General features: G+C 40.4%; 1 protein-coding gene across 2 annotated transcripts in view; it reads right to left on the bottom strand.

Moving 5' to 3' along the window:
- The window catches only part of Dchs2 (dachsous cadherin-related 2), a 288,597-nt gene that overhangs the window by 136,598 nt on the left and 124,653 nt on the right, over nt 1-27,346 (bottom strand). The gene's annotated exons all lie outside the window — the stretch shown is intronic.

The following is a 27,346-nucleotide window of genomic DNA, read 5'->3' on the forward strand; positions in this document are numbered from 1 at the left end:
AGTGGCACAATTACTAGAAACCCAATGCCAAGGACACGATACATCCTGGAGTGTGAGATGGGCATCTCCCGGGCCAGGTTTCCCTCTGCAAATGATGTTCCAGCCAGATCCCTTCATAGACGTGTCGACTAGGTATTACACCACTTGTCCAGTGGCCCTTCATGGATAAAATGCTCTCTGTTCACCAAAGCAGGATTGTGGACAAGCAGTTGTAGCTGCCCAGGCGAGAAGGAAGCTTTGTCCTTATCCCATAAATGCCAGCTTTGTTAGCAGCAGTCCTGTGCCCAGCAGAAAGGATGAAACTGTTGGAATGACCTCATGAATTGTCTACTAACTGGAGTACACATACAGTAGACACTCCTCACCAGTGGGGATGAAAAGTCTACAGCGTGTGCCTCAAACTGCACAGTGCCAAATGCTTTTTTTGCTAAGTTATTTCTTGTATGCACATACTAATGATAATGCTGTACAGTAAGGAGTTAACCACTAACAAAATAGATAAAATATATTCTGATCAAAGAGATGAATCATAAATCTGATGGGAGGGGGGATAATGCGAAATTTCATTATAATACAAACAATAACCATTTAAAATCCATTTATTTCTAGAATTTTCCATTAACATTTTCAGACAAGTTGACCACAGGTAGCTGAAATCACAGAGAGAGAAACTGCAGATAAGTCTAAGCTATTCTCAAACTGTATAATGAGAAATATCACAGGCTACAGAGAACACCAAAAATTTTTGCGCTCATAGACTCACTGGAATTCATATGATATTCTAAACATCATTAATAGCAATAGCAAGCATTAAACAGCACTTACAATAAAAGAAGCACTTAAAGAAAACAGAAAAAGAGGCTGGAGAGATGGCTCAGCAGTCAAGAGTATGTGCTGCTCTTGCACAGAATCTGAGTTTGGATCCCAGCATCCACACTGGGGAGGCTTACAATGGCCTATGACCAGCTCCAGGGGATCTGACACCCTTTTCTGGTCTCTTTGGTCACCTACACTCATGTGCATACACACACATCATTTTAAAAGATAAATAAATACAAATTTTAAAAGAAACAAAAAAGAGAGAGAGAAAGGGCAAAGCAGGAAAGGATGGAGGGAGGGAAGGAAGGAAGGAGAGAGAGAATAATACCCAATAGAACATATATTCACTAAGAGCTTAACATTTGCTATGTATGTACAACCTATAGATACTAACACTCATTTTACAGATTAGAAAAGTCAAATCAGAGAGTTTGTGCAGCTTGCCAAGGATCACATAGCTAAGAATTACTAAAGCCAGAATTCATATTCAGGCAGTAAGCAACAGAGGCAAGCTCCTGAAGGTCATGCTCCATATACACAGCCTCCAAATTTGAATCTTTATTTACTGAAACAATATCCACCAAATTTCCTGTCTGTATTCTTTCTCCAAAGCAGAACATGTTGCATCATGTGTGATACCATTCCAAGTAACTGCTTACCTCTTATGTGCGTGGCCCTCTAACAGTAACGTCACTAGCTTGGGGGAAAATGACTAGTGATGCCTACATCATCAAGGCTGAACCTTCTATTCCATGTGGTCAAATTCCAACTGAGTTCCAGGGAGCAGAAAGATAGATAAAATGATGACAATTGGAAATGAAGGAGTCAAATCAATTAATAAATTCCAGCCTCTAATATGAATTCCAGAAACAGACAGAAATGAGCAGCAATTTCTTTGGGTTTTGGTGACATGAACTGGCAGGGGTCTCAAATTGCTTTGATAGGGTTTCTAGGACAGAAATTCAAGAGGCACTTTAGCCTGTACCCACCTCAGGCCCAATTGGTTTTTCACTACAGGGAGGCTTAGGAAATGTAGAGGACCATCAGGATATTGGTGAAATTAAAGGGTCTCTGCCATGAGTGCTACTTCATCTACTCTACACAAAGATAAGCAGATGAACATGTGTCGGTCTCCAGGTAGCCTCACCTATGTAGTAAAATGTAAGCAAATGCAAAGTTAGGCACAGGAAAGTGTTCTCACTGCCCCCTTTGACAGTATTGCCTGTCGGAGACTAACTCTGGAAATCCTTCGTATTTCTGCAGGACTCTTTGGAGGGAGGCAAAATAAAACCCCACACTACCTGTCTGTTTCCTCTTCTTTTTATACTCACTTAACTCTAAACTGCAAAAAAATCTATTTTTTATCAATATGATATAAATGTAAAATCGATTCTTTAATTACAGCACTTTCCAAATAAAACTTCATCTCCCAAAACAGGCTCAGCAATCCAAGTTCCCCATAAGCCTGTCCCTTACACCATGCTGTCCTGAGCAGAAAGCTGCAATGTGGATATTTAGTAGCACACTTTAGTGGTTTTCACAGGAGGACTTCTGGCATCTGAGATGTGAGGAACATTCTACAACATACAGGGCAGACGCCACGACAAAGGACTGCATCATCCTCCGTGTCAGTGGTGCCCAGGCAAAGAATGCCTAGGCTGGATGGAACTCTTAATGGTGCAGTAATTCTCTCTTTGTCTCCAGTCTTTGTACATATCTTCACTTCGTCTGTCTCACACTTTCTGGTCAAATCATTCATCCTCTATGACAAGTCAATATATTTATTAAGTCACTCATTTCACTAGCTGGGTGGAACCAGAAAATTCACAAATTTTCCCACTACAAAAGACTAACATCTAAATACATTTGGTCTGTTCCACACTGACAGCTATTAATAATTGAGTAACCTTTAGTTCCCCAAAATGACAAATATATCATCTAAAGCCATGTGGTATACTCAATAATTTTGGCTAGCTTAGAAGACAAATACAATGAACTAAATTCTAAAATTCATTCTCAGCCTTTAATACCATTTATGACCAAGTATTTTGGTTTATATGAAAACGAATCTCTCTGTTTCTACTTTAGAATGTTTTCTCATCTGGACTTTTGGCAGAGCAAAATACTAGGAATTGAAAGTGGGTAAGAGTCCTGATCTCAGTTTATATTAGTGGTTCAGAGTCTCAGCCTCAGAATTATAAAATGAGAATGCACCCCTCTCTTTTTTTCACTAACTCCATAGAACAACTGATCAACTATTCTCCAACAACATATCCCACCTCCTAATAAGGTCGTGGATGCCTAGAATTCATTTGGAATCTTTATGTGATTTTTTATTGCTGAATAGCCATTAACTGGTGTAAAAACTTAGGCAATTTGAAATACAGAAAATGAAATGAGTTTCTCAAAGCTTCAAGAGAAAATCTTGATGAGTTAAGCTTGGTGAGGCACGTCTCCAGAGACAGCTGCTGCAATCAAGTAAAGAGCGTTTGGTCTGACTCTGTTACCACAATCTCATGGTGTGAACAGGCAACCTGAAGATCTTGGAGGATTTCATCTCTAAATTCACTCTCAAGGCCACTTCCGGGGTCCTCAGCTCCATTCCACTTACCTCTTTTACACTAGGCCAAAGCTGATGACTTTACTCTTCCCCTTGGATCTAATCTTTCACACAGCTAATTGAGACATTAGTGAGGTTTCAAATGGTGATATGATGTTAAGTGTGCTCTTCTTTATGATTAGCTTCCTGAAAGTTAGAGAGCTCTTCTCACCCACTCATGGTGAGGTTTGAATAGGGATTTCTCCCTACAAACATGTCCTGCAGATGGAAGACAAACTGAGAACATTGGCCCTTATGGTTTGGGGCTGAAGAGGGTCCTGAAATTGGAAATAAGGAATTTTGTTTTTATATAAGACCCAATATTTGTTCACACATGCTGCTGAAGGCTGAGAATGAATTTTATCACTTAGTTCATCTATTTTTGTTTCCGATTCAGTCAAAGTTGCTGGGAATAACACATAGTTTTAGAGGCCACATTTGTTCCTTGGGAGTCTGAGGTTTCTCAGGTCTTAGCGGCTGTGAGAATGGATCTGCAGTACCTGCCCCACACCAGAATGACCCCCTTATGTCTGGGAAGGTCTCTTCCTCAAGGTTAGCAGTCAGTCTCATGGTAGGTCATGCCCAGCCATGAACACTAGCAAAGGATGAAGGCTGACATGTTGGCAGCACCACTCGTTACCGTCTCATTGAATTCAGGGACACTTTAAGAAAATCCCCAGGGTCTCACATGCCCAGCCCCCAAATGACCGTCAGAGGAAATAAACATGGCAGCGCTTTAGATGAAATCTAAAACTGAATAAGCACTTCATCTTTCCCTTAAAATGTACAACATTGCTGCACATAGTCTGTTGAAGGAAATGAAGAGTCTGACATTACACACCCAGCCACAGAGCTTCAGTCAGAAAGGAAGAAAAAGAAAACACAAGACAATTTCTTACATCTGAAGACCTTGGTCAGCCACTGATCCTATACCTAAAATAGGACAGTAATATTCCAGTAGAGATTGGATCCTACATTGATGACCACAATGGATGTAAGCATGCCTTTCTCTAAACATAATTTTAACAGGTTCACAGACAACTACACCTTGCTGAGTCTTACTAAGCAATTCTATGTTTCCTCCCTTATGTCCTGAATCATCCATCAGTCACAGCTAATCATTTCTCCTCATTGAGACACATCCCTCATCAGCACCCAGTCTCACCTTGTATCTCACCTCCCTAACTGGCCTGCCTCAGTTGTCTTACTGGCTCTCTGGCTTTTCCAGGCCTCTGAACACTAGATTAAATGCTTGTATCTTGGGACTGTTTCCTTTTTCAACACACTCTCACTGCTTAGAGAGGGCTGAATCCCTACCACCCAAATAAATGCTAGTGTCCCTATACCAGGAACCTGTAAATATTACCTTATAGGATCAAAGACCTTATACAGGATCAAAGACTTTATATAGCAAAATGGGGCTGAGCTAAAGATTTTGAAAGGAGATTATTATCCTGGGCCTTAAATACAAGTGACCAGTGAGTGATGCAGAGGCAGATCTGACAGACAGAAGAGGAGGAAGTGATGCGATTATAGAGGCAGAGGTGGAAGTGTTGTGGCCACAAGTCAAAGAGCACTAATAGTACCAGAGGCTGGGCGACAAAGAATCAGTTATTCCTAGGCCCCTACAAGAAGGAAGGTTCAGCCAGAGTTGGTTTATCATCCAGAACTCTGAGAAATAGTAATTTCTGCTGTTTCAAGTCGCCAATTTAATGGTAGCGTACTACAGCAGCTCTGGGAAACGAACACACTTCCTGAGTGACTTCTGCACTGCTTCTCTTCAGTACTCAGCTCAAACTATGCAATATTGTATACTCTTATTTTAATTGCTAATAATACATCTTCTGTGCTAGAATTTAAGCCTTGGGCAAGTGTTATACTTTTCTTGCTTCCTGCTACATCTCCAACAACCACAGCACTGACGCCCTGTTCACAGAAAGAAGTAACCTCCATGCATCTTACATAAAAGACTGAATCAAATATTTTGCAGAAAATGCAAGCACGAGGCCAGTAAGACAGCTCAGCAGGTAAAGGCCATTGCCACCAAGGCTGAGCAACTGAGTCAGATCCCCAGAACTCACATAGTACAAGGACAGAACGAGTTGAGCAACTTGCAAGTTGTCCTCTGACCCTCACTCATTGACCTTGGCACATTCTCTCCCTCCCCCCATTAATTAATTAAAAGAAAATGGAAATGACACAAACATGCAGCTGAGTGTGGTGGCACATGCCTGCAATCCCAGGATGAGGCAGGAGGATTGTGTGTTTCAGGCCAGTTGGGCTATGCAGCAAGTTCTAGACCAGTCTGGGTTACTCGGCACATAGTTAGACTTTGTCTAAAAATAAAATAAAATAAATTAAGTATGTTGCTAGCATGCTTAAAAATAATCTTACTTACTATTCTACTTGGCCTATTGGGGGAGATACAATAAAAGTTCTTCATAACACATATCAATGATATTGAGAAACAGATTTTTAACATTTTATTTTTAATTATGCACATGTATGTCTATGTGTCCATTTGATGTGTGCAGTGCCAGCAGAGGCCAGGAGAGAGCATCAGATGGAGTTATAGGTGATTGTAAGCTACCTGACATGGTGCTTGGAAGTAAATTTCGGTCCTCTGCTAGAACAGTATGCATTCAACCTCTGATCCATCTCTCCATCTTTCAGCCTCTAATATTGTTATTCTTAGAACAATCTATTAACCAATATTCATCATCATAGACTAAAACTCACAATGCTTTTTCAAATCCATCACAATGTGAAAATTAAAATCAGCTAACAGAAGAAAAATCCCAAGGTAATACGGGCCTAATAAAAGACTAGGAAGAGAATGTGTTTTGTCATATCTTTTAAAATGTGCTTTTCAAAGATGTTGATACAGCTATTTTATTGAATAAGTTGAATATATATTGTCTAGTTACAGGCAAAAAATTATTATAATGTGTTTTATTGACTTAAATGTAGAATGAAATTAAGAAAGTACAAATTCTACCTAATTATTACCATCTCCCACTTCCCAAAAAGCAATCTAAATAAATGGGACACAAGGCAAACTTGTCCTGTGAAGTGTTACAAACCAAACAATTAAAACAGTGTGGTCTCAGGGCTAGAGAGATGGCTCAGTGGTTAAGAACACTGATTGTTCTTGCAGAAGACCTGGGTTCAAATCCCAGCACCCACATGGCAGCTAACAACTGTCTGTAACTCCAGTTCCAGGGGATCCAACAGCCTCTTCTGTCCTCCGAGGGCATTGCACAACATGGGTACACTTACCAACATGCAGGCAATACATACATACACATAAAATAAAAATAATAAATAAATTTTTTTTAAAAAGTATGGTCTAATAAAAGAACTGGCAGACAGATCAATGAACACAAAAGCAAGATCTGCAGCAGATTCTTGTAAGATGACATTTTTTGTACAATTACAAAGAAAACCAACCACTAAAGATTTTGGTGTTATCCACAAAAATTCCTAGAAAAAATGGCCAAGGACATGGAGGAGAAATAAAGTTAGATATTATCCTCATGCTGGGATGAACCCTATACAGGTAAGCTCAATGTAAATAATGAAATCATTTAAAGCACAAATATATATTTGGCTGGTCCTTAGACTGGAAAGAAACTTGAAGGTTAAAAAAAGGATTTTAAAACTAAGCAAAACAATGAACAAAAGTCATAATGGAAAAAAATCGAAACAATGGTTATACAAACATGTAGTGCTCCACTACATCAAAAATACCATACATAAAGAGCTGAAAGGCAAATTGGTATTTCATACACAACAAGCATGTAAATATGTATATATGAAAGTTAGTGTGTCTAGTATAGAAAGTATTTAAAATAAAAATGATACTGACTGTTCAATGAGAGAGGGAGACACAGAGAGGAAGAGAGAGAGGACATGAAAAGACAATTCATAAAAAGATAAATATATTTAAGACATTCAACTTCAATAATAATTATATTAATGAAAAAGAAAGAATTTTGCATTGCAAACTGACAACCATTAAAATATTAAATAGTAGAAAAGATGTTATCAAATATCCACTGATTTGATCACATAGTCTACACAGAAAATAACTGTTTTATAATGTACATATGCTAAACATTCTCCCAAGTCTAAAAGTACCTATTTCCTTTGACTCGGTGTATTTCTAGGAAGATATGGATAAAGATGTATAATATAGCATTTTTCTAGAATGCAAATGTTCAACAATAAGAGTTGCTAACTTATGATTCATCCATGGGATAGAATTTAAGGTAGAGATTAAAACCTCATTTAAAAACACAATAAAATGCCCACAATATTACATCTATTTTTTAAAAAGCCAACTAAAATTTATATGTAAAATGTATCATTTATGTCAAAAACAGTTTCCAATGCTTATAATAAAAAAAAAAAAAAGACAGGACATGGGAGACGGCTCTGTCGTTAAAGTTCTTGCTGTGCAAGTATGAGGACCTGAGTTCAGATTCCCAGCACCCGTGTAAAAAACCAGGAGTGGCAGCACAGGCCTGTAGTCCCAGCACTGGGTGGCAGAGACAGAAGGATCCTAGGGACTTGTTGTCAACCTGTCTAGCCAACCAGCAAGCTCCAGGTTGAGGAAGAGACACTGTATCAAAAAAAATAAGCAGAGAGTAATTGAGAAAGACACCCCATGTCAACCTCAGGCCTCCACATTCAAGAGCACGTGCACACACACACACACACACACACACACACACACGTGTGTGTGGACACTCACGAACACATACATACACACACATACATATATAAAATCAAAGAAAAGATAAATATTTATGATCTAACATGGAAAAGAAATTGCTTTGTTTATTTCCCCAACATAAGTTCATCTTCCAGCATCTCATTTCTGAAAACTCACTACAGGATGGATAGCAACAGCCTTTTTCATCTCTGTCTATTTGGGGCAGTTCTGGAGATGGAATCCAGGGCCTCATGCATGCTAGGCAAGTGCTCTACCAATGAGCTACGCCATCAGCATTATTACTCATTTCTAAATGAGAAGTGGGCAAAGGTTTTCAATTAAAGTCCAGATGGTCAATACTTTAGGGTTCTCAGGCCATACAGCCTCTATAATCAGCACTCCACCCTGCCATTTTACCATAAAAGGACCATAAACAGTGTGAACAGTTGTGTTTCAAGAAAATTTTTTATTTACTTTTTTAATTTTTATGTGAACATATATTAAGTACTCCACCACCACATGTGTGCAATGCTCATAGAACCCAGAAGAGGGTGTTGGATCCCCTGGAACTGGAGTTACAGATGGTTGTTATCTATCATGTGGGTCCTGGAAGCTGAATCTGGGTCCTCTGCAAGAGCAGTCAGTGCTCTTAACCACAGAGTCCCCTCTTCCGGCCCTAAAATTTTTATTTATAAAACAAAAACTCTTGGGGCTCAGCAGTTAAGAGCTCTGATTGCTCTTGTAGAGGACCAAGGTTCAATTCCCAGCACCGACATGGTGGCTATGACCCATCCTTAACTCCAGTTTCAGGGGAACCGAAGCCCTCTTCTGACCTCTGTGGCATTGCATGACACGGATGCAGTCACATACATGCAGGCAATACACTCATACACATATAATAAATAAAATATTTTTAAAAATCTTAATTTCATCTAATTTTCACTTATTATAAGCTATCGTTTGTCTTTATTCAAATATATATAGATATCTATATATACATATACATATAGATATCTATATCTATATATAATTACAGGTGATACAGACAGGCAATAGACTTCTTCTGATACAGAAACTGGAGTTCAACAACCACGGATCTGAAGCAAAGGAACATATCTTTGAGAAGTCAGTGTCGGTGTAGGTGGTGAGAATTGGAATTGATTAGTGCATGTTGTATGTATACTTTGAAATATCACATTGAGCTCTAATAAAATGTATGACTATACATGTTAATAAAAAATCAAACTGTACAACCTTGGTGATTTAAGTTCGGGGCTTCTTAGTGGTTCGTTTGAGAACTTACATTTGAGATCTACTTTGCTGCCCATGTTCTACTCATAATAAACATAGAAGCTAATTTCATAAAGAACTTAAAACGATTTGATTTCAAGTCTCAGCCAATGTTATAATTGACAAAAGCTTCATTTAACTCCCGATTGTCAATGGGGAAAAAAATAAATAAACAGAATACATGATCTGATAACTCTTTTGTGAAGATTCTTCTAATCTTAAAATTATAACCCCACACCCATGCACATACACAAATGAAATGAAAGACAAAAGCCATTTCTGAGGCATCTGTGCTAAAAAGGAAGTCAAATTTGAAAGAACAGAGTCTCCTTCCTCTCCTCCACAGCCACATGGAGCTCACCCCCACCAATGGCAATGTTTGAATGAGATCAGAACTTCCTCCATAGATAAGAGACTCATCTTTGAAAGAAAATTACTTAATATTGATAGCATAAAAATTAGGTTGCCAGTGGCTGATCCATCATATGGTACTTTAAAAATCGTGCTTCCTTTTGATGGGTATCTCACATTTAACACAATCAAAACAGAACTTTGGGTTCTCCACACTCACTGCAAAAAAAAAAATCAGTCTTTATTCACTCTTCTCTAATACAATGGCAAATTCTTCTACCCTGTGGCTTAAGGCAAGAAACAAGAGTCACCTTTCCACACATTCTCATAACCTCATGGAAAACTGCCTAGCAAAACAGTCGTAGACTAGCCGAGCCTCTCGGCCTAGAACATGGGCGTTACAAAATGGTGACAAATACAAAGAGAGGTGAGAAGTGCAGGCAAACAAACAAACGTTTGAAATTCTGGAATACAGTACTAAGCTCTGATCAGAACCAGAAATATTGATTTAAACCTAGTGTTGAGTATTCTCATTTCTAGTTAAAATAAGAAATTAAAAAAAAAAAGTCCATCAACAGGACTGGAGAGAGCAGTCAGCAATTAAGAGCACTGGCTGCTCTTGCAGAGGACCTGGGCTCCATTCCCAGCCCCCACACAGCAGCTAACAACCATCTGTAACTCCAGTTCCAGGGGATCCAACACCCTCTTCTGACCACCTCAGGCACTGCACAACACAGGTGCATTTATATACTTTCAGACAATACATTCACATACATAAAGTAAAAATAATAAAATATTTTTAAAGGTTCATCAAAATGGAGTGAACTAATTGTATACAGGAGGATGTTATTTATTTGTTAAAAAGTAAAAAGCAAGCAGGACATGGTACAGCATGCCTGTAATCTCAGCACTCAGGAGGCTGAGGCAGGAGAATCAAGATTTCTAGGCCAACTTGGGATACACAGAGAGACTCTGACTCATAAAACAGAACAGAACAAAACAACAACAAAAAAAGAAAGGACAAGATGAATAAATGTATCCATATGTATGCACGTAGAAAACAACCAGGACATATTGTTAAGGGCAAAAGCTGCAAAACACATACGCAAGAGCACAGCTTCGATCACATAATTTAGAACATAAAATATGTAGTGCCTTGATTCTATTGATCCTAGAGTCTCACAAAGATAAGCAGCAAACAGACCCTTTACACAGAGCCTCAGTGACATGAGCACTCTTCAGCACACTGTGACAGGCATGCCGGTGAGGAAGGACTCCCCATTTAGAAAAGCCCCAACAGTCCTTGGGTCTTCCTTGATATCCAGCCTACACGCTGGCCTTCCTGCTCTCCTGCATGCTGGAACCACAAAGGGATAGATCGGAGAATAAGTGACGCTGATCTCACAGGGGGAGACAAAGACTGAAGCGAAAGAGTCCAAAAGATGTAGGCAGAGAAACACCTCTCCAAATAGCCAGATTCATTTCTATAGGCTTCTGCCCAGGCCAAAGGACAGGCCAGAGGGGCAGCTCAAAGGTGCCTCACCTGACACCCTCTTGACACCATATGGGTTAGACTGTACCACAGGAGTGCACAGGAAAGGATGACACTTCATGCTCTGTGGTTTCAAGTTTCAAGAACCAGGTAGTGCTCTCCCTGCCATCACCTGGATTCTTCCAGTGGAAACACCATGACCAGCACTCCCATGTGGCACCACTTGATCTGCTGAGAGCTAAGACTTGTTCCTTCTTACCATTGCCCTACTTTAAGACAGAAGACCATTATGTAATTACATAAATTTCACTATTTCTAGAGAAAATAAAAATGTGAATAACACGTCACACTGCTAGCAGGTGTTCTCTCTTGGGATATAAGCACGGGAAATGTTCATTTTTCAAATGATATGTTTCTGTAAACATTTTATACTGAGCTCATTTCCATTATATACCAAAGCTAGCTTCTGTGTTCTGTGATTGTTAGAGCCACCTCCTTCCCAGTCTGCACACAAAGGAGACCCTGAAACATCTGTAGAATCTAGAGAGAAGAGCAGGATTTTTGGAATTTTCCCTCAGAGGATTCATGTTTAAAGTTCTCTTCAGGGAATGAGAGTCATAAATTAGAATCATATGAGCTCGGCTTATAGTCATTCTTCTCCTGCATACATTTTATAAAACAAAGAGATAGCCCAGGTTTGTATACAAGGGTCTTCCCACAGGAAGGATGTATTCCAAGAAAGCAGCACAGGTGGGTGCACCATAACTCAAGTGGCATCTGTTGGCTTAAAAAAATATAATGCAAAAGACCAATAGCAGGAAAGCAAAGTGAGCAAGCAAACAATATAAACGTAAGAGCTGTGAATTCCAGTAGAAACTCCAACTTTCTAGAACACAGCTAAGCTTCAGTTTTCACACCTGCAAAGGGATCAGCACTACATTTGGCAAAGGTTAAAGCTTGCAAACTTGGGCTCACTTAGCAGTTTTTGCGTTTGGGGAGGAAAAGGTGTTGCACATGGGCAAAGGCACGGCAGCACTGCACGGCTTTGCCTCTGCCCAGTGCAGTCACCTTTGCCGACCTGTGTATGTGTCATAAACATGCCATTTAGAGTATTTCTATTGTTTTTCAATGCTCCATTTATGAAGACCTACAGGAAAACATTCTCAAGTGCCATGGAAAGCCAACTGCTGCTTCTCAACTGAGTGGCAGGAACGTTTCTAAAGTGGGGGCTACAGGAGCTTGAGCTGAAGCGCACACTGGCTTTAACACATGTGCACGGTTCTGCAGTCTACTTCCAGGCACTACATTCTTCCTGATTTATCCCAACTTTTGTCTTCGTTTATTTACTTTAACTTCATCATACTGAATGCTGAATAGCTTTGTTAGCAGCTTCATATTATTTTAGAGTCGATGAAGTATAAAATATATTAACAAATATCCAATAGACTTGTATGAGACAATTATAACATTATTATGATTAATGATGGATCAAGGAATGTATACCTAGGAGGTGAAAGGTCAAGTCACTCTAAACATGCTTCTAAAATAAACCATACACAAAGCCTACTTTTGTGAATTAGAACTTCTACACTGACTGGTTTCTCACTCATGGGTATCTAGCTCATTTCATGATGTTTACAGTCCACAGGGTTGAGATGTTTACAGGCTGAGGGTTGAGAGGAAAGGGAGTTTCATAATACATATTTAGGTGAGACAAAGTCAGTATGAAGATTAAACAATCACTTCATATCGTGGTTTAATTAGATGATTTCTCTTAGTGCCACGTTCACGATGTCTTCCACATCCTATTTCATGAGCGATGCCCTAATACTATGTCTAAAATACCTTTTAAGTAGAAAAGCAGTATTTTCATGCCAAGATGTATTAATCAACTATCCACTACTGTAACAAAATACTTGACATGAACAAATTGAAAGGAAATATTTTGCCTCATGGGTTCAAGGTCTCAGTTCCTAGTCTCTTGGCCCCATCACTTTGAGCCTGAAACATGGCAGAGTGTGTAGTGGACCAAAGCTGCCCACATCTTATCAGCTGGAAACATTACGAAGGAGAAAAGCCTAGAACAAGGTGGAGCCTTCAGTGGCACAGCCTTCAATGTGCACACCAATGACCTGTCTTCCTGCAGCTAGGCCCTGTCTCCCAAGGCTCCACTACTTCACAATGTGCCATTGGATGATAATAAAATCTTTAACATGTGGCCTTTGGAGGCCATGTTGGATCTCAACTATAGCATGTGGAATCCTGCAAAGCTCCCCATTATATCTCATGCTCATCCAACTTCGCAGTATTTTAGAAATTTCTACAGTCCACCCCACCACCATTTCAGCTATGGCCCCGATGTGCTCTCTTCATGATCCTGAAACACAAGATGTAGCACACACCACTCCCCAAATGCCCAGAGATTCCCAGAATTAATTACTTTGTAACTGATGGTATATTCACAAGGGTAAAGAATGACTCCCAAGTTGGCCTTGCTTGTGCTCTCAGTTTGCTTCATTAAAAATATTTGCATATATAAATATTAATGAGACATGGGGGATAATCCTTAAGTAACATGTGTTATATAGTTAAAAACATGACTGATGGGAGGATGGGGAGGGCTAACTAACAATAAAGACCTATAAAACAGCCATGCCTAGTCTTTAAAAGGAATTTAAATGGAGCTACTCTATAACAGGGAGCAATGCTCTCCCATGAATCATGGCCTACCAAATTAAAACCCCAGTACCTTGTATGGGACATCTCCTTTTGAGTTGTTGAGTAGGGTCCAATAGATCCCCAAACATTACAGGCTATAGTCACTGCTCTTGGTTACCCTCTAGAACTTGATGATAAGACCCTGTTACTGAAGACATCACATACTTGAGTCACGGGAAATGGAGAAATCAAGCTTGTACTGACCTGGAGGCTTAATCTCTACTACCTAGTTTTCATAGTGCTGGAAGGGTCTATGCACAATACTGAGGGATAAAAGTAATCAACAATCTTATAAAATTATATTGGCCCCTTTAATCTTTGGTTATACTTTCCTTTTGGCTGTTTAAGGCCATACAGTTGGTCCAGATAAACTAATTTATTTTTACTCTTAAGGTCATTTGAGGATCTGTTCCTCAGGGGTCACATGGGCTTGGGAGGAGCCCCTGGCTCCTTTCTTTTACCAGTTCTGCCTATGTGAAGATAAGTCAAAGGTCCTGCTCGACCATGGTTGGCTTCGCTTGGAAGCATGGAGGAAATGATTCCTCTGTGTTGACCCTCCTCTTTATAGACTGGACACTGGTTCAAGTCCATCCCGTGGGGTCTCCTTGGCCTCCTTGATCAAGAGAGGACAGGTGACCCATTACCAGTATAGGACATTTTGAGAGATGCTCATAGTCCCCTGGAACTAGTCGACCTAGGAGGGCAAGGAGCAAAAACTGTCCTTTATGTCCCTCTGACCAAATTATTATAGGCCTCAAAGTATGTCTGTTAAACATCCAAGAAGGTTAGTTCCACCAGTCTGGTATTTTTAATTACTGTGTGTCATGTAGATAAATCTTGGGCAAAGACCAGTTGTTCTCAGATAAACCTTACCTAGACATATATTTCTTGATCTGCTATGTATAATTTGTCAGTAGGTTGTATGAGTAATATGGTTCCCACTGTTTTTCAAAACTAGCTAGGCATTGTTCATCTCTTGCATTGTCTAACCCCTCCATCACAGTTTTCCCATTTAAGGTGCCCCCATTTCTCCCTTTCTCCCTTACTAATACCCTTCTCCTATGATCCTACCTCTCTTGAGCTCCTTCTTTCCCTTTATCCCCTAGGTTTATCTTACTCAGCTGTGAACTATAGTAATGACTGGCCTGAGAAGACATACCCAAAGGTACAATGGTGGCATGAATGTTTTGGGAGTAATCAACTACTTTCTGATTGGACTTAAGGCTGAATCCACAAGATGGAATTCATGCCTGGCACTACCAACTGGGTCAAGAACCTGTGGCTAAGTCATAAAGGAGAGCCTAATATTATGACTCTGCTAAATGTACGTACTAATAAACTGCCTTCTAATTTCCTACTTTTATACCATATAGCTTAGTGCATCTTTCAATTCTCATAAGAGAAGCTTGTTTTTACAGTAAACAGAGACCCATGATTAGTCAACATGCAAAGAGTAAGAAACTGTGGCATGCCAGCCTTAAATGGGACATGTATATCATACCCCTCCTCCCAAGGCTCAGGGATCATTACAGAAGAGGGGACTGAAAAATTCTAAGAGCCAGAGAGTGGATATCTGCAGCAAAACAGTATTTGCTGGGCATGACAGGGCTACTGCACACATGACTCACAGTGGCTGTGCCTGAATGCATAAAATCGAATTAGCCAAAATCCCAGTATGGATGGGGAAGGGCTCATAAAGCCTTACCTCTAACTGAGAACCTATCAGCAGCTGATGACTGCTGGTGGTTCGAGTGTGAGTTTTCTTCAGGGACAGGATACAGTAGATGGTTTTACCCATGCACATACAGGGAGCACTCTGTGAACTCAGTGGGTTTATACATAAAGCACATGAAGTTGGGTGGGAAATGGTGAGGGGATAGGGAATTGGAGAGGAGGGATTGGGTATGGATCTGTTTAAAACACATTATATGTTGAGCTTGGTGGCACATGCTTTTAAATTCCAACACTTGAGAGTCAGAGGCAGGTGGATCTCTTTGAGATTGAGGTCATCTTAGTCTACTTGTGAGTTCCAAGCCAGTTGGGGCTGCACGGAGACCCTGTCTCAAAATAGCAAAATAAAACAACAACAAAAAGCACATTATATGCGTGTATGAAATTCTCAAAAATATTATAATAAAAACACACAGTTGACAAAAATGAGAATTAGGTCTATCCATTCAATAAAATTTCTCTCAAGTCTATAGTCACAGGTGAAGGACTTGTGAAGAAGTTCAGGCCTACACATACTTTTCTCTTGTTGCTCCCTAACTATTGTTAATGAGATTAGAGTTCAAGAATCCCTCAGCATCATAAATAGCTTACTGAAGGACAGAGTCCTATATTACAACAAAATTTGTTCTTGACGAAGAATATCCTTAACTGAGCACTGTGCTTGCTCAGACTTGAAATGCCAAAGTCACTGGGGAGGAGTGATAGCTGGTAGGCAGGGACAAAGTTCCCCTCAGGAACCTTAGGTTTCTCTCTTAGTAGCTCTGTGAGCTTAAGCAGAACCTGAACTTCTGTGTGCTTTGATTTTATCAAAAAGGAATAACCCATCTCTAGGCATGTTATTAGTAAAAGAGCAATCAAAACAACTTAAACAGTTTAAGGCATTTATTATGCCCCTTGTCAGGAAGTCTGGGTGCAGGGGGCATCTCTGTGACCAGCTAGCTTGGTGTTAATGATCCCATTGAGGGTCTAGGTCCTTTGTGCTCCATTCCTTCCTCCCCTTGACCGGTCTTGATTCTTTGGCTCGTTTTCTTGGGCTTGGTCCCCACCGTGGGCCAAGTTGCTTTGCTGAAGCATCACCTACTAGTGACAATATGCAAATGCTGGAAGAAGAGAACTACTTTCTATCCACATTCAGAACAAGAAAAGTCTTCCCAGAAACTCCTACTAGGCCTCCTTCAAGCATCACTTTAACTGGCTTGCCCAGGCCCACCAAGTATTTGACAAGGCAAATATAACTCCTGTGATTTCAGTTCATTGTAGTTAATTAACTACAATTCACTCCAGGTGGAAGGAGCAGGGAAGCCTGAAAAGGACATTGCCATCTGGAGGAAGATGACCAGCAGGGACGTGAGAAGAAGAGGTAAGGCCACTGGTGCCACGGGGCAGCAGCTGTCAGACGAGGTAAGGCCACCAGTGGGGGGCAGCAGCTGTCAGACGAGGTAAGGCCACCAGTGCCACGGGGCAGCAGCTGTCAGACAAGGTAAGGCCACCGGTGCCACAGGGCAGCAGCTGTCAGACTTTACCACTCTTCTTCATGCATAGATATTTGAGTTTTAAATATGACCATATAAAAAGCTAGTAAATCTTAGACTGATTAGAGTGAGGACAGTATTAATGACACCATTCAGCACAAGCATCACATACTCGTCACACTGTGTTCATAATCCACTAATTTAAATACAGCAGTTCCAGGGGTTGGAGAGATGACTCAGCAGTTAAGAGCATTGGCTGTTCTTGTTGAAGACATGGGTTCGAATCCTAGCACCCACATGGCAGCTAACAACTGTCCATAACTCCAGTTCCAGGGGATCTGACAGCCTCTTCTGACCTCCTTGGGCATTGCACGACATGGTTTCACTTCCATACATGCAGGCAATACATGCATACACATAAAAATAATAAAATATTTTAAATGCAACAGTTCTTAACTCTTTTTCCCCCCCTTTTTTTTGAGACAAGGTCTCCCTGTAGCCCCAGCTGGCCTAGAACTCACTATGTAGACCAGGCTAGCCTGGATCTCACAGATCTGCCTGCCTCTGCCTCCCTTAGGGCTGGGATTAAAGGTATGTGCCATCACACCAGGTCTGTAGTTCTTAACTCTTGCTTGGTCATATCTCATCTTGAGAATCTGGCCTTTCTTTTTGCCTTTTTAATTGAATTTTTGTGAATTTTATACACTATATTTTAATTGTATTTAGATCCTCTCCCCTATCTTCACCCCCTTACTACCCCCATCTAATTTCATGTACATATATAATATATTATATATAATATATATTAAGGCCTATAGAGTAGTCAAATTTGTGTCCCCAAATAGCCACAAACTTCAGTGTGGTTCCATCCACTGGAGCCTGGCTAACCTACCAAGAGTCACACCCTTAAAAGAGAAGACGGTTAGTATCTAGACTATACAAAGAACTCAAAAAACTAAGCATCAGGGAAAAGCCCAACCCAGTTAAAAAATGGGTCAAGGAGGATCTGGCTTTTGATGACATCCTGTGAACCTGCAGGTAAGTATGTGCTTTGATGATGTGCGTGCTCATAACCTCTCTTCACTGCTCCAACTGAAGGCTCGGGGCCTTCTGAATATGATCTAAGACACCCAAGTCAAAATCCTTAAACAAAATATCTACTCAGTCAGGCCTCCATTTAACGTCACAGTCCCCGATTGCCCCCTCCATCACTTCTGAACCTCCTCTCACCATAATCCTTAGCTGTCCCTATTTCTTTCTTGACTGATTCTCACTGTCCAACGAGGTTCCTGGTTCTGCCAAGGCACTCCAACAGGAACAGTTGTGTTCTCATGAAGTAAGCTCTATTTGTCAATCAAGATGGTCATTTAAATGAAAACTTGGAGCACTCCAAAGCATAGGTAGATTTTCTTTCCAATGGAGATAGCTATATTAAGTTATTATATAAATAAATTCAGGAGTAGGGCTTTTATAAGTAGTCAAATATCCTAAATAAAGAAATGCAGAAAAGGAGGCAGGGAGAAGAGTGGATTAGAGCACAGAGGGACTACAGTAATAAGAGAGCTGCTCACTGAGATCAAGGAGCACAGAGGCAGGAAGCAGCACATGGGTGATCAGTCTTTATGTGGAAGGGTGTGCTAACATTTTCCATGTTCTCACTTGCCTTAAAAATTCAAGGATGGAGCTGTAGAGATGGCTCAGTGGTTAAGATCACTGGTAGCTCTTGCAGAGGACTTGGGTTCAGTTCGCAGCATCTACTGGTGGCTAACAACCACCTGTAACTCCAGTTCCAGGAGATCTGATGCCATCTTCTAACCTCTGTGGGCATTGCACAATAGGAGTGCACTTGCATACATGTAGGCAATACACTCATTCACATAAAATAAAAATGAATATTTTTTTAAAACTTGAGGAGTCATTTAAGAGAATTCTTGTATCCTGGTTTTTTTTTTGTTGTTGTTGTTTGTTTGTTTTTTTTGAGACAGGGTCTCCCTATTGCCCAAACTGGCCTGGAACTCATTATGTAGACCAGGCTGACCTTGAACTCACAGAGCTCTGCCTGCCTCTGCCTCCAGAGTACTGGGATTAAAGATGTGTGCCACTATGCCTTACTTAAGAATTCTTGTAGCACTTTTTATATTTTTTGTCTTATTGTTTGAGAATTTCAAATACACATATAGTGTGTTTTGATCAAACCCACCTCCTAGTTCCTCCCTTTCTATTGCTCCTATTCCTCCCATCACTTTTCCAACCCAACTTTATATGTTCTTTTTTTAAAACCCACTGAGTCCACATAGTGCTGCCTGCCTGGACATGGGGGTAAGACCTCTGTTGTAGCCTGGGAAGCCTCTCGGGGGTTTCATCCCTGAAGGAAACTGACTCACTCTTCCGCAGCAGCCATCAATTGCCAAGAGCTCCTCAGGTAGGGACTTCATGAGCCCATTCACATCCATGCTGAGATTTTGGCTGGCTTGACCTTGTGCAGGTGTTACAGAGTTTGGGACCACCAGGAACGACTACCCAGATTCAAAAACAAAACAAAACAAAAAAAAAGCTGAATTAAGGTTTTACAATTTTATTAGAATTTTAAAGAAAAAGAAATCCTCAGGGCAGGGGAGCTAGTAATCCTGGCAGCTACCTTGAGGAAGTGAATGGTGGGAAGAATGAAAGAAAGCTATGCAGCAATGTAGGTTTGGAGCCTGAATGGGAGGTCAGACACATGGCTGACTGGCAGCCACACGGCTGGGAGAGGAAGCTTAAGAGAAAGTAAGAAATACTAGATGCTAGGGGCAGCCCAAAGCCTAAAAAAGCATGTTTAGTAAGAAAGGAGAGCCATAAAGAAAAGGAGAAATTACACTTCCCCAAAGAACTCAGGGAAACGGACAAACTCATGGACTACATGGTTGTAGCTAGTCCTTCGGAAGTTCTGCCTTAGCAGGCGGGATTCCAGGCGGGAAAACCTCGCTATCTCATTAACTCACTAGGTATTCTGCCCATCTATTTAGCATGACCTGCCTTCTGAGGGGTGGCCCTCTGATCAGATGATTGACCAGTTAAACTCACACAAAATGGAGGTGCTCAGGGTCTTACACAGGCTTTTGTGCATGCAGTCACAACAGCCACTGTGTGTTTCTGTGTGCAATAGTACTGTCATGCCTGGAAAATACTGCTTCACTGCAGACATCCACTCTGGCCTTCATAAATCATTTCATAGACTAGAAATTTGGGTGAGGTAATGCTTGTCATTTTTGTGGTTCTACAACAACTTGATTTGAGGAGAAGAAATTGAGCATAATCAGCTGAGGCCTTTCTGGGATTTCCTTTCATATCCATTCTGCCTTAAATAATTGAATTCTTTCTCAAATATTAATTCTAATCCTGTCTTGTTCTCCTCCATGTGTAAAAAAAAAAAGTCTGGACTGAAAAGGGACATCAATAAACATGGAAGAAAGGAAGAATAAGTGGGAGAGGAGGGAAGAAGAAAGACAGGAAAGGAGGAAAGGAGGGGGAGAAAGGGAAGAGAGAGGGAATAGTTCTCATTGCCTGCCAAGTCGTCAGGGTCTGCCCAATTTAAAAAGGCCTTCATTGTCCAGTGCATCACAGGCCTACCTATTTGGAACTTCTAATATTAGCATCCCACTGGACCACCAATCCAAAGCATATGCTCTAATCTGCTTTCATGGTAATCATGATAGTATCTAATTCCTTTCTTAAGCCTGAGACCTTTTAGCTGGCTCTGAACTTAAGGAGACAAAAGTTTTTTGATGGCACAGTGCTAGTCCTCTGTACTCGAAGTTTCTGTGAATCCCTGACTCCTCTTTACAGCCTGTTTCTTCTTAGGCAGCTTGTCACACTAGTGTTTCAGTCAAAATGCAAAGTCCACTGTTTGCCACAGTCCCTGCTCCATGTTTTGCCTCAAGCAATTCTCTCCATGAAAGTTCTCCCCACTCCACTTCAGTCTGGTTAACTCCTACCCATAATTCATTTCTGTGAATACAAAGACACAGAGCCCGTACAGTTGCTGCCTCTAAGCCTTCCCTAATGTCCTCAGTTGGCAAAGTCTTCTAGTCCTCTGAATTCTCAGAGCCATGTCCCTGTACCATCCTAATGCTGAGACATTCCATGTTTGATTTATTTACATGTCCAAAACCCTGCTTCCAACATTTCTTCTAAAGGAATCTGAAGGAACTCGTGGGGATCAAATAACCTCAGAGAAGAAGACGGCATCTCCAGTAAAATCAACAGCTTAAGCAAAAGCAGTAAAAGCCACAACTCTCGATGTCTGTGAGGAGTGGAGGGGATGGCACAGGAAGGAGCTAAGAGAAAAAGACTCACACTCTAAAATAGAAAAGACAGCAAAGTCTGACAAGAGAAAATCCATTAAAGCTGCAATAAGGAACGAACACAAACAGCTACATGAGTGATTATTTATTAGGCAAAAGACTCTTGCATTTTTTTTGAAATCCTGTTTAATCCACACATAATATTTGGACTCTAGTTTAATGACTGGTTATTGTCTCCATTTCCAGTCTCAACTTCTTTCATAAATTAAGCCAAAAGTTTGAATAAGATTAGTCTAGGTCTAGGGTACAAATTCAAGAAGAGATTTTCTGAGATTGGTCCAATATAGGAAATGGGTTCAGTTTAAATAAAATACTGCACCATTAAATTAAAAGGTCACTTATTTTTTTATGCTTCTTATAAAATATTGCTTTTTTCCATAAAATTATGAAAACTCTTCAATTTCAGGATAAAGAGTTCAAGGCAACCCTTCTCCATGACTTCTCTTCTCTGCTCTGTGAGTCCCACCATGGCCAACAGTGTGAATATTTCTCATTCCACAGTTAACTCTTCCAAAGATACATTTTACTTTGTATAAGCAGTTTATCTTTAAAATGTCATTTCTCAAAACTGGTGTTTTACATTCTGCAGGGAATTCTGAAAAACGACTTTGCAAAGCAACAGCTTCTCAAAATGAGGAGATGGCAGAGGTGGCTGAGAATTGCTTCTCTCTTTTCTCTCACTCCCCACAGCCCCCAGAAATGAATAACAAAAACTTGGCACATCATCTGAGAAGGCAGGCTCATCTCTGGACTCAGTAGAACAAACTCTTTAGAAGGAAACAACTAATGAGAGAAGAGATTAAAGACCTAAAGAAAGCGTTTACCAGTGGGCCAAGATCTTAGACAACAAAGAGGTTTAGATGGGTAAAGTTGACACACCTCATTTTTTCCTTGATGAGGAAAAAATTCTATCTGAAACAGACCGATCTTCTACCATGTCTTTAAAGAGTCTAATGTTTACAACTCAACAAACGTCTTATACTCTAATCAATGGCACCTGTTGATTTGATATAGTTTTATTTGAATAAACAAGACGTGTAGGTTTTCTCTCTGCCTGGTAAGAACAGGTGTCATAGAGAAGAGTTTTGGTCCTAAGTTTGTCATTTGTCAGTTGTGTCTGATAAGGATAGTTGCTACCTCAGGGTTGTGGTGAAGATGTCAGTAATAAGACACAGAACGACTTCATGCCCAAGTCCTCAATACACTGTTGCTATTATTATTAGCTCTCAGTTTCCTTCCCACCTTCCTGTCTTTGTCCTCCCAAACACAGCCCTTCTATTATACTGTGTGGGTCCAGAGTTCTCTATCACATTCAATACATAACTGTTGGAGTCGGCAGTAAGTATATCTCAAACAATGTGTTGACAACAGAATGACTTCCAAAGTTTGTGAATGGACTTTCGGAAAATAAATGTCATTGGATCCTCATTTTTATAGCTCTATCCCCAGGACAATGTCATTCTCAATCATTCTCATTCCAGTGAGATTTCCAGTGGGATCCTTCCCCAGTATGACTGCCAGACCCTGTCACCAACATCATATTAATTTACTGTGTAAAAAAAGTACAATTCCCCATTCCTACTCAAATCTAAGGTGTGAACCCCATCGTGCACATCCCAAACTCATTAAGTTCCACGAAACTGAGACCATTCAGCACAGGTCTGCCCTTTTCAGACCACAGCACCCGCAGGGGTTTAAAAGGTGGTTTCTCCTTTCCCATCACCAAATCCTCAGGCAAGACACTGCCTTCTACTTGAACCACCTTCTTGCCAGGTGGAATGGGAATAGGAAAGACACAGATCGGCAAGAGCCCTCAGTGTTTCTGTTCCTGGCCTCCAAAACACATCATCTTAAGAGGAGATTTGGAATTCCATGAAGTAGTTCATGATATCTGTCTTTGGGGAGAACTGAAAACAGAAACAGAGCTGTAAATGCTAGACTGTCATGCCTGAGAGCAACTTCCATTTTCCATTCTGGACTGATTTTAAATATGGTATCATTCCCAGAACTGTTCAGAACAATCGGCTTTTACCTACCCACCCATCCCCCTTTGCTCTTAGTCGTTCCTCTAAATCAGATGGTGTGCAAGATTTTAACATGGAATCTGCCAAAAGTATTTTCAAAACTCATAAGCTCAAATCTGTTAATAGTAACAGTTTATAAAAATACATATTTTAAGTACACTTATAAAAAAGAGAGAAAGCGTAGTATGTGAGGGATGGTTCGTTGCTGACTCCAGTAATGATGTGCTGAGGTGGGGTGGTTCAGATCTAGGGACCCACAAAGCGTGACAGAAAGAAGGGCGGGAACTGTGATGGGCAGAGCAGGAGGCAGAACGGAAAATGAGCACTGCAAACAATCAAGTTTCATGGAGTGCTTATGTTCATAAATAAACACACTTTGTTTTTGTTTGGAGTTGCTATTTTTAAGACTCCAAAGGAGATAAAAATCATTTTTTGATGAGGAACAGAGTTTAGTACTGAGATGCAAACTCAAGGCCAGCAGAGGGAGTTGGTGACAAAGAGATCCTATCCCGAAGCTGTAATGAATGGCTGTCTTCAGTGGCTGAGCAGTACACAAAGTCAGTTCCAGCTGTGCCCAGAACGTTCTGCTGAGGTTTCCATAGCTCCGAGCTGTTTCCGAGCAGTTAGAGAAACCTAAGGGTCCCTCTGGGAACCACAGAATACAGAGGGAATTCCAAGCTGCCGTGAACGAGTTGCAAGAATACATAAATCCACAGGGCGTCTCACCCTATACAAACAACCCCCACAGGGCTGTTCCCCTTGTACAAGCAACCTATGAAGAAATCACCAGTGCTTGTTACTTACAAACCAAGAGGAAGATTCGTTTAAAAGTGACTAGGCTTTCAAGACCAGTTCTTACTGTTAGATGACGTAAATGTAGTCAGTTTTCAGAGCAAGAGCCTGGGCTCCAGCAGCCTCGACAAGCTAGGCTCTACCACCCATTCCCAATATGCCAATTGAAGAGATGAGGAACTGCAAAAAGCAGAGGAAGGAGATTCATCCAGTGTGGACACACTGGGAAGAGGAACAAACAAAGGGGTACCGTCTAAGTTCCAGTCCAGAAGGTGTTCCCAAGAAGCCCTCACTGCTTGAGGGAACAAAGTGGTCCTCAGAATATGATCACTTGTGCTCCAGAGTACAGCCTCAGCCTTTAAGATAACTGTGCTCATCTGGGCTTTGATCTATCTTGCAAGGGTTTTTTTAACTTTATTTTTATCTGATGTGTATGAATGTATTGCCGTTTGTATGTAAGTGCACCCTTGTCATGCAATGCGCACAGAGGCCAGAAGAGGGTGTCAGATCCCCTGGAATTGGAGTTCCAGGTGGTTTTTAGCAGCCATATGGGTGCTGGGATTTGAACCTAGGTCTTCTGCAAGAGCAGCCAGTGCTCTTAACCACTGAGCCATCTCTCCAGCACCTGTCCTGCAAGGTTTTGTTCTTTCTAGAATCCAAGATGACTACAATTTTAGGAAAATAACTTATCTGTTTGCCTTCAGTCTTGAAGAAGGATAAGACAGATTAGCATGCCCATCTGTAGAGGTGAGCAGATAACCTGAATTAAAATGGAAAGTCCTCTCTCAACTCACAATGGCCTATTCCTTCATGCATATCACTTCCACGCTGTTCTCTCCCAACCCTCCCTGTGATCTTCCAACTGAGCATAACTCTAGAAAATGAGAAGTCATTTCCCAATATACCAAAACCAGATGAAATTTGCTCATTCTTAGCTTTACGCCAACAAAGTCACATGCACTTTATCTCTGGCTTCTGTCACTCATTGGTTTTTGGGATCCATCCACATTGTTTCCTGCTTCCATAGTACACTCTTTTATACTCCTGGGTACTATTCAACTGACTGCACTTACCATATTTGTCATATTTATATAACATTATTTTTCCATTCACCATGAATATCTGCAGGTTTTTCTCCAGTTTGGAGCTATTATGAATGAATCTGCTATAACCATTCTGTTTTTTAATTTTTAAATAAATAATTTATTGAGAATTTCATACATGCATATAAGGTGTTTTGATCAAATCCATGCCCACTCCCTCCCCTCCAACTCCTCCCATATCTCCCCATCACTTTTTTCTGATAACTTCATGTACTCTTTCTTCTCCCTTGATTTATTTTTTAATGGGGCTTTTGGCTACTCTAACATACCCCCCTCTGAAGAGGTAACCCTAAAACCTTTTAAGGATTAGATAAAAGCTCCCAAATATTTTCGACATTTTTGGCCTCTGGAATGGAGTATGTTGCTAAGAGGCCCAAGGACACTGTGAGTTTTAGCCAAGAAACTGGCTACTTTTCTTTGGGGTCTTTTTACCCTAACTGCCTAGCCAATTCCTACCTCCTATTTTTATCACATCACCCTCTGAAGAGGTTGCCCAAATTACCAATAGGGAATCTGGACACAGATCACTCTGGCTTCTTCCATGCTGAACAGGGACACAGGGTGAGGCAATTGGGGCACCCCTTCAGTGGGTTTATCTAAAAGACTCCCAAATTGCATAACTCTTACCTCCAGAGGGAAAAGAAAGTCCTTGAATTGTGAATAGGAGTTGTGAAGGAGACGTAAAGGCAAGAGTAGTAAGCATTACAAGTTCTATCTCCATTTTCCTATGTAAAGCTCTAAGAATTGCAAGCTCATTGGTGTGTGTGCAGTTAACTTCATAAGAAACTACCAGGAACTTTTCTTAAATTAACTTGTTTGAGATTTTATTATTGTTACAGCACTACAACAAATATGTTCTCCCTACATGTAGCTAGCCTTTTCATTTACTTAACAGTGTTTTAAGGAGCAGAAGTTATTTGTGTTGATAAGGTTCAATGTTAATAGATATTTCTTTTTCTTTTATGATTAGAGCTTTTTGTGTCTGCTCTGAGAATTTTTTTCTGCTTCAAGAGTATCCAAATATTTGGGCTGAAGAGATGGCTCTGTGGTTAAGAGCACTGGCTGCTCTTCCGGAGGGCCCAGCATCTATATAACTCCAGTTCGAGAGAATCTAACACCCTCTTCTGGCCTCCGTGGGCACTGCATGCATGGGTACACTTACAAACATGCAAGCAAAACATTCATGCACATGTATTTTTTTAAAGTATATAAATATTCTCTTATGTCCTCTTTTAGAAACCTTAGTTTTATGTTTGTCTATGAGTGATCTCAAATTGATTCTGTGTACACTGTGAGATCATGTTCCAGGTTTCTTCGCATACAAGTATCCAATCATTCCACAATGAATTGTTGAACACTTTCTTTTTATCACTGAATTGTCCTAATACTTTTCTCAAAATTCAATTTGAGACTATTTCTTTGTGTATTGTAATTCTATTCTGCTAGTTTTCTTTGATTACTGTAGCTCTATGTAAAGTCTTGGATCAAGTAAAGGAAGAGCCCCATGTTTTCTCCCCAAACTGTTTGGCTAATTCCAGGTCCACTGTAACATCATTTGGAGTTTAGAATCAAAATGTAACTTTGGTCAAATCGGCCCGAAGGTAATGTTGGTTGAGATGGTGATAAAGCTGTAGTCCATTTAGAAGGAAGTGACATCTTAAAAAACAGGAATGCACAAAATAATGTATTTTTCTCCATTTTCTCAGACAATCATTTTCTTTGAGAGAAGTTCTGTAGTTTTTAGCGTCAGCATTCTGCTAAGTTTATTCCTAGGTCTTATTTTTAGTATTGCTTAAAAATTAATTTTTTAAATTCTATCTCCTACTTTTTAATGCTAACATACAGAAAAAAACAACTGTTTGCTGTGTATTATGTATCCTTGGACCTTACTAAAT

The sequence above is a fragment of the Nannospalax galili genome, unplaced genomic scaffold (assembly GCF_000622305.1).
Source record: "Nannospalax galili isolate Female #2095 unplaced genomic scaffold, S.galili_v1.0 scaffold305, whole genome shotgun sequence".
Classification (NCBI taxonomy): domain Eukaryota; kingdom Metazoa; phylum Chordata; class Mammalia; order Rodentia; family Spalacidae; genus Nannospalax; species Nannospalax galili.